We start from the raw sequence: 12,754 nt of genomic DNA on the forward strand, positions 1-12,754 counted from the left end.
CTAAACTGGGCATGAGCATGGCCAACGCATGATGCATCTGGCCCATGGGCCGGGAGTTTGACAGTCCTGGTCTAAGAAGTTCTTTCTTCAAATCTTCATGAACTGGTGAAGCTATTTATTCTCAACTAACTAACAAACAAATAAATAAATACATAGCTATAAAAATGGATACAACTATTTAGAAATCACTACTTAATCATTTCACATTTAGAAGTTTAACAGGTGTGTTCCAAGAACTCTAAATATCTGCATAAGCCCATTAACATTATTATTATGGCTAACACTGTTCAGCATATGGGAAGAAGTATAATCATAATTATGTTGACAATCTATATATTCACTGTTGTTGATAATGGTTATGATGTTTTAATGACTTGACATCAAGGATGAGGAAAGAAGAAATTCACAAAATGAATTTGTTAGAAGAAAACACCCCCAAAATGGAGACATTAGATGAGAACAGTCAAGTGCAGACCACAAAAAGATAATTAAACATTGTCATCCTATAAAGAGATACTTGGTTTAACCATGGCTCACTGTACAAAATGCAAGTGACTGACTTGGGTTATCAAGGAGAGAATCAACCTAGTGCTCGTTCTCTGGAGGTTTTTAAGAAGAGACTCAACAGCCACTTATCTGGAATAGTATAGGGTCTCCTGCTCAAGCAGAGGTTTGGATAGAAGACCTCCAACGTCCCTTCCAATGCTGTTATCTCTTACTTTGCCATTCAGTGCTATATATGGCTTCATTCTTGACTGTAATAAAAATTCTAACCTATCTGAATCAAAACTATTTTGAGGTCAAGAAACTTGTTTCAGATTGTAAGGAGAACTGTTCCTAATAAGATTGCAAAAGTCCAGAACAAACATTTCAAATTCAATACATTTGAAGTACACTTATCTATTTGTGGCATTGTGTGATGAAGCACAAGAAGGTAACCCAGTATACGATATATCTGTCGATCTAATATTATATAAATTATTCTTTCACTGGCTTGCCAATGATATTTGTCATCTTTGGATGCAGTAGTATGAAATAAATTAGAAAATCTTTTGAAATATATGTGTCAGTCACCTGCCCAACCTGCCCCATTTCCTTCAAGGATGAAATTGTGGTTTATTTTATTTTAAGTGAGGGGGGGGAAATCTCAGAGTTTCTGGGAGTTTTAATTCTTTTGAAAAAGAGCACAGCTTATTTCTCTTTGAAGTAATAAAAAGAGACAGTTCCCTAAATAAAAATGGAGATGACAACCACAGCGCAGTCTCCTGCTAGGAAATGTCTGTTTAAATAAAGTAGCATTTGTTGGTTTTATTCTTCTTCTTCTTTTCAACCCAGGACTGATCTCTTTGTTTCATTAGATAAGAAGTGGAGTTTTAAAGGGGTGGGGGGGAGTTTGGGAGGGGTGATAGCTAGAAGCTATCTGGCAAATATATTGAAGGTACCAAATTGGAGTGCAACTGATTCTCAAATGGATGTGCTAACAAGAATGGAGAACAAAAAATTATAACGGACTGGGAGAAGGGAAACTGTCTTTGGTAACTCCCAATAGTTCTCCTGGTTAATCTGGGGAGCAGACTTTCCCTTTTTCCTGGAAGTCACATTTAATTCTTCTAAACATTCAACATGTGAGCAGAGGAAGGTTCAGAATTAATGAGGGACGATGAACAAGAAGAAGGAAGATCTTGGTGGAGAGCCGAACTCTGTTTTATTTTATGTTTAACCTGGCAGTTACCTTGGTGATAATGAAACCCAGGGCATTGTTCCACAAGTAGGAACATTTTATATTCAAGTACCAAGATTTCTTTCTGATTTCTCCTCCACTTTCTTCCAATACTTTGAACAGGAGAGAAGCCTAGCCTATCTGCTGAAGGTGGGTGCATGCCCTCTTCAACAGAGAAGGTTTTTAATCAGGGGGATCTTTCAGGTCAGATTTTCTAAAAGGCCTTATTAGTTTCCATTTTCAACAGGTTATTTTTCCCCATTGATCTTTTAAAACTTCTGGTTTCAGAATCAGGCATTATCCAGAAAGAAGCAATAAGGGATGTTAGACGCTTCTGTTAATTGCTCTTTCTTGGATATGTGACTCTAGAGCAGGTAAGTGAATCCCTGTTGTGAACAGAGAAGCAAAAGTGAGAGAGGTCTCTGAGGAGCAGCAATGTTCTGCAGAGAGATGTGACTTCAGCAATTGTGTAGAAATCCTGGACAATGTCTTTTTTTTTTTTCCTCCTGCCTTCCCACAAATGCCTTGTTTTGATTTACATTTTTCGTGACACATAGCAGATTTGGGCTTGCAACAAGTATTTGTTCTCCTTATGTCTCCACTGCCTTAGTCCTTTGTTCCCACTCTACACATGCACAACACCCATATTAGCTTATGAGCCTGCATTTCAGAGGATCTCACCGCCTGTCCTACATCTCTGACAAAGTTGACATCCTGGCAAAAGCACCAAATGAAATGAACCTGTTAGGTTGTTGAGCTTCAGCAGTATGGCTGTGCTAATGGAAGAAAGAAATGTGCTGGCAATTAAAGGAGGAAGACGTTGTCTCGAAGATGCATTTGGATTAGTCAGCCATTGAAGCTGAATAAACGTACAGGATTCCCTCTTTCCATCAAGTGTTAGGCTAGCCAATCATACTTGCCTGCTTCCTAGCTTCCTTCTTGTCCTGAAACTAGACTTTGTGCAGTTGACACAATTTTATTATGGTTTTTCACAGTCAGCCAGGATCTGATATACTTTCCCAGGATCTGGACTAGGTAGATGCTGTTGCTTGATGGCGTTAAAAGTATCAACACAGAATGTAAGCTGTTCCAAACCAAGCTGCCTTTTGTAATTGACTGGTGGTGATTCTGTCAGTTGTTGATGGCGTTTGTTTGAGTTATACTATTTGAAGGTATTTGGACAATTACTAAATGGTAGCAGAATGTTTGGACTTGTCTGTTTCTTTTTTACTGCCATTCTCGGATGCACTTGTTGAGTTAAGAATGCAGCTTTCTTCCATTGTGCACATTCATTTACTACCAACTTATCCTTTTCTCTCCCCTCTCCTTAGAATTCATTATCTGCTCCAAAACAACATCTTTATGCACTGATTGAATTAATACATCATAATAACCCATGCTTGATTTGAGTGCAATACTTTACATCAGGGTCCCCAACCTCTGAGCCAGAGCCCACTATTGGGCCTTGCAACCAGGCCACAGAAATGGCAGGCGAGTGTGTGCACGCATCCCCACTTGCGCAAGCAGTGGGCAAGTGCATGTACACACACTGTATTTGTGTGACTGGAGGGTCTGCATCAGAGGTGGTATTCAGCAGGTTCTGACCAGTTCTGGAGAACCGGTAGCAGAAATTTTGAGTAGTTCGGAGAAATGGCAAGTCCCACCTCTGACTGATGAGATGAGAGTCTTCTTTGATTGCCCTGCACAGGAGAACAGAGCTGGAAAGCAGGTTAGTGGGGTGGGGTGGGGTGGGAACGGGGATTTTTCAGTCACCTTCTCCCAGGAGTGGGGAGGGAATGGAGATTTTGCAATATCCCTCTCCTGCCATGCCCAACAAGCCATGCCCAACAAGCCACATCCACAGAACTGGTAGTGAAAAAATTTGAATCACACCACTGGTGTGCATGCAGACCACTTGCACAAATGGAGCTGTGCACACCTGCCCATTTGCCATCCATGTGCATGGAACCATCTTCTCTGTGCTCTCTGGCAGTTTGCAAAGCCAAAACAGTTGGGGAACCTTGTTTTACAAGGCCCCAACATGGATTATACTTTGACATGTTATGTTAGCTCAGCAAACTTTGGTTTACTCAACAAACTGTGTTAAACAAAAAGTGGATTAACATATATAACAATCTAGCTGGCGTGTTGATTTAATGTAACTCTTTTTTTTTCATTGAAACTTAAAATTCTTACTTTATCTCAGCATGATCTGACTTTATGCAAGATTAGCAACACTGTTTACTAATTTATTTTACTCAGAATCAGAATAATTAACTTTTTAATGATTTTCCCCAGTCACAACCAACTTTATTTGAAATGTCCAGCATGGTTCATCATTAAGCAACCAAACTGTACTTCAGCACTATACTTCTGAAATTTTATTCATGAGATTCTTATTTTTATTCATTGATATAATGTCTTCAACAAACATTTCATATGAGTTGTCATTCTATGAGATCATCATATACCACCAATTGGCATGGAGAAAAACACAATAAAATATATTCATATCCCATATCTACTTCCTTTCTCTTTCAATATTATATTCAGGACTAACAGCACTAACCTAGCAGCTGTAATTTCAGAGTGAACAAAAATCTTCTTCATATAATGTATAATTAGCTAATGGACTTCATTACAACACAACATAATGTTGTGATCCCTGCTAGCATATATGGCTTTGAAAATGGGTTCAGCATTAACTGGCTGCAATTGTTAAAAATAGAACACTAAAGGTTTATGGTAAGTGAACATTCATTTAGCAAATATTGATGAGAAGGAACCATTGATTTTGGGAAGATGAATAGATGATGGATGGACGGATGGATGGATGGATAGATAGATAGATAGATAGATAGATAGATAGATAGATAGATAGATAGACAGTCAGACAGACAGACAGACAGACAGACAGACAGAGGCTTTCAGCCATCAATAAAATGGTGCTAGCCTCATGATATTCTAAAACTGATCTATTGATAAAAGCATATATGCAGAGGCAATCCATTGAAAATGTCCACTCAGTGTTCAAACATCTCAAAGTCATCCAATTCAATGCATTGGCGGATTTAACTATTTGTTTTGAAGATTCCATTCAGAGAAGTCATTTGATCAAATTGTCTTCAAACTAAATCATATTTTGCCGAAAACTGGTCAGCTGCTGGCAGTCAAAAGAGAGAATGGTGTAATACATTCATATTCAGCCATAATGGAGTTGATTGTTGACTCAGCATCATTTATATAATCTATAAAATTACTGTGCAATCTACAGTAATTTTTGAGGCATAAACTACAGTTTGAAACCATGATTTGCTGAGAGTTTCTACATCTTTTTTTTTTTTAAAGTACTTCTTGATGATTGTTTGATAATTCTGAATTCAATATCCTGTTTTGCTTTTGTGCTCTGGTTATTTCTTGTGAGCAAAAGAAAACAAAAATAACACAAAATTGAGACAATAAACCATAGTTACTTTTCTTAACCCCAGACACTGACTTTGGTTTATTCAACAATTAGACACTGGCTTAACACGAAGTTCAATTCAGCCAAAACTGTGTTATACAGATTATATTTAAGGCATATTTTCATAGATATTATGATGCAAGATTCACCCTTTTATTCCTACATTTCATATTTTATTCAATTATGTAAACGTTTCGATTGCAATATCACAATCAGTGTTCGTCACCCACAAAACCTGTGAATTCTTATTCATTTTTCTGTTTCACTCAAAGGTGACTCCCTATGTTGTAAACAAAGTACACAATTTTTGGTGGTTTGTTTTTCTCTCTTTGAAGTAATTACTTATGTTTAATTTCAAATTAGTGCAACAATACTAATGTGTATGAATAACAACAACAATATCCTAAGCTAATGAGATTTGAAAAATAATTGTTAATAGACCAACACTGAATTTTCAAAGAGATTGCATTGTCCTTATCTTTTCCAGTACAATAATACGCTTTGTTTTGAAGACTTAAAAAAATAATGCTTTTAAAATCAGCAATTTTTTCTCCTTCCAAACAGGGGTGGGGGAGGAATGCTGAGTTCATTTAAACTCATTTTTATGAAATAGAATTTTTACTCTTTTGCAGTCAGCCAAGGTTTGATTTCCACAGCTGAGCATCACTGACTGTTTCATATCTGAAGATTAAACTGTACAGCCTCTTCTGGACCATTAACTAGAAAGCGAGTGTGTTTGCAGACTGAAATCATTATGTCTGTCTGGTAATGCTATGCTTAGAGAAGATGCCACTATACTACAGAGGAAGAAAAAGAAAAGAAAAGAAGGAGAATTGGGGAAGATGCTTAAAATGAAGCATTGAGAGCAATCATGAAGGGATTTTTTTTTTCTCCTTCAGCTATTGTGTATGGAATTAAAGCCTTTCACAGTTATCAATGACTCAAACCTATTTGAATTCCCACAATGTGGTAAGCCATAATGGATTCGGCTTTAGCCTGCTGAATGAAACCAACCATTGTTGTTCACTAGCTTAGGTTTGTGGTGCAGGATGATGGGCGAACCCAGCACACCCTGATTTAATCAGGAGAAGCTGACTATCAAATCATGGTTTATCTGCAACCACTTCTACTTTTTTCTCGTGGTGATGGTGAATTCCTTTTGAAGCATGGGAAAACAGAGTGGCTGAACAGAGACATGATGCTTTCAAAATAGGTTTTGAAAGCTACTTTATTTCCTAAAATTCAACAACGAGAAGCAGTGAACAAATGCAGGAAGTTTTTTTTTTTCTCCATCTACATGATAAGCAGGCTCACAATTGGGTAAACGGTGGTCAACCAGTTACATTGGGAAGGTAACCACTCTTTTGCTCTGGCTGTTGTTCTTCTAGGCACATCATTTATGATTTGGCAAGTATAACTTTCTCCTTTTGTCCTGGCCACTTTTTACAGAGGCTCGACTGAGAGCATTTTAACAAACTGCATCATTGTTTGGTTTGGTGGCTGCAATGATTCAAGGAGAAAGTCCATACAGAGAGTGGTAAGGACAACCAAGAAGATTATAGGAAGCTTACTTCCTCTCATTCAGGATACTGCATATAAGTGCTATGTGCTTACAGCTCAAAGCATTGTTAGAGACCTCACATACCCCCTTCACGGTCTCTTTCTGTTGTTCCCCTCTTGGAAGAAGTTTTGAAGTATTTCTAGCAGGACTACCAGATTCCGTAACAGCTTTGTTCCCTAGGCCATCGGTCTGGTAAACTTGCAAGATTCATTTTTCTCTCCATGTACAAGTATATATCTGAATTAAACTGTTGTTTCTCCGTGTCATATAATATTATGTGCGTATACGCATAATTTTTTATTTTTTTATTTATTTATCTGTTTAATCATCTTCATGTAGTATATATTAGAAGTGGAGAGCCTTTGAGAACTGTAGGCAACAAAATTTCATTTTAATGTATGATGATTAGTGTACATTCAAAGTGACAATAAAGTTATTCTAGGTCTAAGTCTCTAAGTGAAAGAAGGATTTATGGATGGAGGGGGATTGTTAAAATCATCACAGTGGCAGCTGATGATAGATGGAACAATGATGTAATAAATTACCAGGCTGAGCCCAAGGGAGGGGTCAAGCACACCATAGGTTTAGAGACCCACAAGAAATCTAAGTCCAGCCTTGAATTCCCTTGACTCTTATCTTCCACCAATTTGACTTGACCTTTAGTAATTCAGATTCAGAGAGTATGGAATAAACTGGTACTCATTTGTACAGCCTTTATTCCTTATTTCTCATGCTCGCAATTTTGTACACATTCAAAAGGGGTGGAGCTTGTTGGAAGATGTTCTGCCTGCCATCTTGCCTATTCTGACTCCTCTCCATGGTGGATGCTACTGGAATAAAATATGCATTTAATAATATTAGCTATCAGCATCTTAATCTTCCCTTTAAAACTGCCTAAATTTGTGTGACAGTCCTACGCTGTGGACTCTACACTGTATAATGGAATCATTTATTTTATTGGTTTGGAATCATATTCAGGAGTCAACAACAGCTGATCATGAATTCTGACATCGTGAGATGTTAGTCATCTTTTCCAATTCTGTCAATGCTGACCTAGGCAAAAGGTCTACTGAACGTGGATCTTATTTTTCCATAAGTATCTATAGGATTGCAATAAAACAGCTGATGCTTTTCATTTGAGAGAATTAGATCTGCTAAATTTAACAGGCTTTGTTCCCAAGGGAACATACATGAAGGAATTCTTATCCTGTGCTTGTCAAAACTGTATTTCTGCTTACATTCAAATGTTTTGCTTGGGTTGGGATGGATGGGAAATAAATGTTTTTACATTAGAGTATAGGACCGTCACTAATTTCATGACACAAGGAAGAGACATGAGGTCCAATGAGTAGAGAAAATAAAAGAAAATGTAATTCCTGTGCAATTTGGCTCCAACTCAATGCTCCAAACAATAAATAATGGGATTAAGGTCTGAAATACTATGCCCAGCTATTTTCTCCTGTAGCAATTGCCTTGAGGAATGAACTTTACATTGTCTGCATTTTAAAGAGCTACGATTGTCCTATTTTTTTTTCTCCAGCCCTTCCATCATTTACGATGCCCTTACTGAAAATAACTGCAGTCTAATGAGGAATGTAATTGAGGCTGCCTCTTTTTAATTATCAAATTTTAAACAGAAAGCCATTCTTAACTCTGATGGGCAGGGGACTTATTTATTTATTTGTAAATCAAATTGATAGGCTGCCCAACTCATAGGCACTCCGTGAGACATAGAAGAGACAATATCAGCCCATAGAATACAAGGAATCGAAGGAGATAACATTGGAGGTGTGGAAATCTACTGAACAAATTAATAAGATGGCCACATTGTCACATGTTTCTTAATCTACCACCTAGGGGTGGAGGAGCCAGGTCTTTGGATAGCAAAGTCTGGGCCACTTGAGGGATACATTTCCAGAGCTAAGAAGAAAAGAAAAAAGAAAAAAAAGAGAAAAATCCTTGGAAGAGTTAAAAGGCAGAAAGACAGAAGAAAGAGAGGGATAAAAGCAGTCTTGTGGAAAATATCCTTTGGAAATTCAAGTGTCTTGCTTCTATAGGAGCTTTCCCCCCTTCTATTTTAAGAATCAAAGAAAGCAAGAAGCTAAATAATACCTTGTGTGGCAGTTCAGACAAGTCTGTTGGTCTATTCTACAATGAAAAACACGACAGAGGAAGGAGGGAACCACAAACCTGCTGAGGCATACAGAGGACTGCCTCTCCCTAAGGATATCTGCCCAATACACCAGATCAGATAGAGTAGGCCTGCATCAGGTTGCTCTCCTTAAATGTTGCCATATTGTGGGGCTTGAAAATATGCCTTTTCGGGGGGAAGTCCCAGTCCTATGGAACACCCTTCTCCTTAAGGACTGGCAGGCCCCTATCCTTTCAACGCTCCAGAAGGTGATAATAATACAAAGGTAGCAAACTATTAATGCCTTATTCCCTAAGCAAACAAGAAAATGCATCCATTCTTTGGAGAGGAGGGGAAATGGAAGCAAACCTCTAATCTCATTTATATCTATGCTGTATGGTTCAGGACACCAAATGTATATATAGGACTCTGAGAACATAGAGAGTAGAATCTTCTAGTCCAACCTGCTGTTCAAGCAGGAGATCTTATACCATTCTAGAGAAATGGCTGTCTAGTCTCTTCTTGGAAAGCTTTAATAATGGTGCACCCATAACTTTGGGAGGCAACTTGTTCCACTGATTAATTGTTCTCACTGTCAGGAACTATCTCCTTAGTTCTTGGTTGGATTCCATCTTTTACTTCTTGTCCTGCCCACAGGGGCTTTGGATAATAAGTTAACTTCTTCTCTGGGACACTTCTCATGTTTTGGAAGGCTCATACAGTATCACTCCTAGTCCTTGCCTTTATTGAGTAGACATATGCAGTTCCTTCCATGGTTCATCATATGGTTTAGCATCCAGACCCATTATCATCTTTGTTGCTTTTCTTGGCACTCTTTCTAGAGTCTCAACATCTCTTTTATATCATGGTAACCAGAAATGGACTCAGTATTCCAAATGTATTCCACCACCAAATAAACCTGGTACTAAGATCAGGCTGCCAATTGGGATGAAGGACACTTACTAGGAATTCTAGATATGTTAATGGGCTAAACAAAGACTGAAACATAACTCAGGAGTTGAATTTCACGGGAGATCTGTGAAGGGTAACACTGTATTATGCCTTCCCAACCTGTCAAGTAGATCAAGTCAAGTCTTCACCACATTCTCTGCCTCACCCAATTCAAGCATTGGGTTTAAGAATTGTTTTAATTGAATTTAAACAAAGAGGAAGCTAGCAGGTTGCACACAGGTGTTCATAGAATGCACCAGACCTTAAACCTTAAGTCAAAGGAGTAGCTGTGTTCATATAAAATGCTTTGATGAAATAGACAAGCCATGGTTAATGGGATAGCCTATTTATATAACATGCTATAGCAGTGGCTGGATTGTTCAAGAACATGATTGATCACATTACCCAATTTATTTCATTTTGATGTGTTGTGCAATTTCAGCCATTTATTTGAAGGAATTTCTTTGGAAATCCCAAGGTCTTGCCTTGAAGACTGAGAAACCCTTGGAGAGCTATGCTATATTTGCTACTCAAAAGAGTGCTCTGGAATCTAATATGTTGAGGTTTAGCGTTAGCTTTTATTGGAAAACGTAAAAGCTTGAGTCAACTGTGAGTTAGAAAAAAGCCAACTTAATAGATATAACACATTCTTATGGACGTGGGAAATAATATATTGGCAGTTCTATTTCAGATCAGTGCTGGGCTTTTTAAAAATCATTCTCAGTCAGTGATTTGAAAACAAATGGCTTTCATTTTATTCTCTAAACGTGCAAAAAATGTTGAAATGTTAATTAAAGTAGGGATTCTTTAATTATTCTGATTATTTGATGTCTGAGAAATGTTGAAAGCATCCTTTTTTTCAATATATGTTACTCCCTTTCACAGTCTATAGTATCCTTGGCTTATTATTGGAGCAATGGTGGCACACTTCTTAGAATGCAGTATTGCAGGCTGACTCTGCCCACTGCCCGGAGTTCAATTCTGACCAGCTCAAGGTTGAGTTAGCCAACCTTCCTTCTCAGATTGTTAAATGGGGAGTCAGATTGTTGGGGCCAATATGTTCACTCTGTAAACAGTTTAGAGAATGCTGTAAAGCACTTAGGGGTGGTATAAGACTAAGTGCTGGTGCTATTATTTTATTCCAGGTATGTGACTTGCATAAAAATTACTATTCCATTATACTGCATTAGTTGTTTTTATGATGGACTGCAGCTTGATGAAAGCCAACTGTAGAGCATAGTATAAAAACTTTTAAAATATCATGATTTAATCATTTTTTTCTAGGAATTCTATAAGAAAAGCATGAATTCAATTCTTCACTCTTAAACCTTATCCTTGCAACTGTCAAGGGCTTCAATTTGGTGCTATACACAATCTGTGTTATTGAGCACTCAGATCAAGACCAGCTGCAAAGCCCTTATAGCCCAATGACGCTCCAAAGAGTTGAGATGGTTGCTTAACATCTTTTCTTTTGCTTTGCAGACTTTTCCAAAAATGAGTATTCTGTGGTATATCAAAGCTTCAGACATTTACCCTTGTCATCTTAATTTCCTACACTGATATGTTTCTGGGAGGTTTCTGGGGAGAGGCGGGGGACAGAGGAGAAAAAGAGAAAAAGATTTTTTTTTCTGTACATTTATTATTACTTCCTGGGAAGGAAGGACAGCGTTAAAAATAATGATGATGACAAGGAAGCAAATGTCTGAGATTGAAAATGACAGCAGACTACGATGGAAGAGTGTCAGTCTTTGCTATTGAATGCCTGCCATAGAAAGGCAGACAGAGATGAACAGATGGAGAGTAAGTCAGAAAGTGAGTATAATGTAGCAACTGCTCCTTCTGCTTCATGCCATCCTGTAAGAAGAGGGGAAGGGAGAAACAAGAAGGGCTGAAAAATGAAAGAAAGAAATATTTCCAAGGAGAACATGGGAAGGAAAAACCAAGAGGCATCCTCTCTCCTCTCCTTTCCTTTCCTCTCCTACCATTCCCTTTCCTGCCCTTTGCTTTCCTACCCTTCCCAAATTATATTTGGGACTTATTAGTAGAGAAGAAGCTAATTAGTGGATAACTAAAAATTCTTAAGTCCTAGCACTACAATACTGCAAGTCAGTGGAATTATTTCCCAGAGCCATCTGTTTGACTCTTTCATTAATTCATACACAGTTTACACACATACAAATATCATTTCCTCTTCTAATATCTACTTAAACCCTTTTTACAGTCTTTCTCAAATACATGTAGTGGCAGTAAGTGCTTCGTATTAATTAAATGATTGATTGGTTGACTTATCAATCACACAGTTTGGTCTCCAATATATCCTTCTATGCTGTTCCTAATCTTTCATAATAGATGTTGAGGGTTGCAGTGGCCTAGCAATGAGTTGCATGAAAACTCTCCATGACAATACGATGAGTGAACAAACCCAGAGTAATCAACCTGTCCAGGTTAAACTAAGTCAAAAGTCCATCAAGCAGAGCTCACCCAGATTCTTCCATTTTATTTAGTTGGTGATGTACATCCCTCTGAGAGTGACATTCACTCAATAGACTAACTAATCTTGTTTTGCTAGAGTATTTGGAACTGGAACTGGAGTCCTAGCTTTAGGAACCATTTGTTACATAAAACAATCGTATCTCTACAAATCTATATTTTAGAGTCCCTCAGCACAAAGCAACATCTGCTGATATTGCCTCGACTTGGAAGTTAACAAAGGTCAAACCAAGTTAATACTTGGAGAGGAGCCCAGGGCTGTAGGTTAGTAGAGAGAGCCCCAGAGATGAACCTGGAGAAACTATGAAGAAACAGTTACAAAAAATAAAAGCATTCATTGCACCTTGGAAACCGAAAGTATTAGAAACAAGCTTGGTCTGCCTCTGTCCTAAATCACCAGGGTATAAGAGGGGTGGAAGGAAGAATAGGATGTCCAGA

General features: G+C 38.0%; 1 protein-coding gene across 3 annotated transcripts in view; it reads right to left on the reverse strand.

Moving 5' to 3' along the window:
- Positions 1–12,754, reverse strand: part of CDH8 (cadherin 8) — a 197,943-nt gene that overhangs the window by 149,602 nt on the left and 35,587 nt on the right. The window lies entirely within an intron of this gene.

Source organism: Pseudonaja textilis, chromosome 11, assembly GCF_049901715.1.
Source record: "Pseudonaja textilis isolate UNSWEBS1 chromosome 11, rPseTex1.2, whole genome shotgun sequence".
Taxonomy (NCBI): Eukaryota; Metazoa; Chordata; class Lepidosauria; order Squamata; family Elapidae; genus Pseudonaja; species Pseudonaja textilis.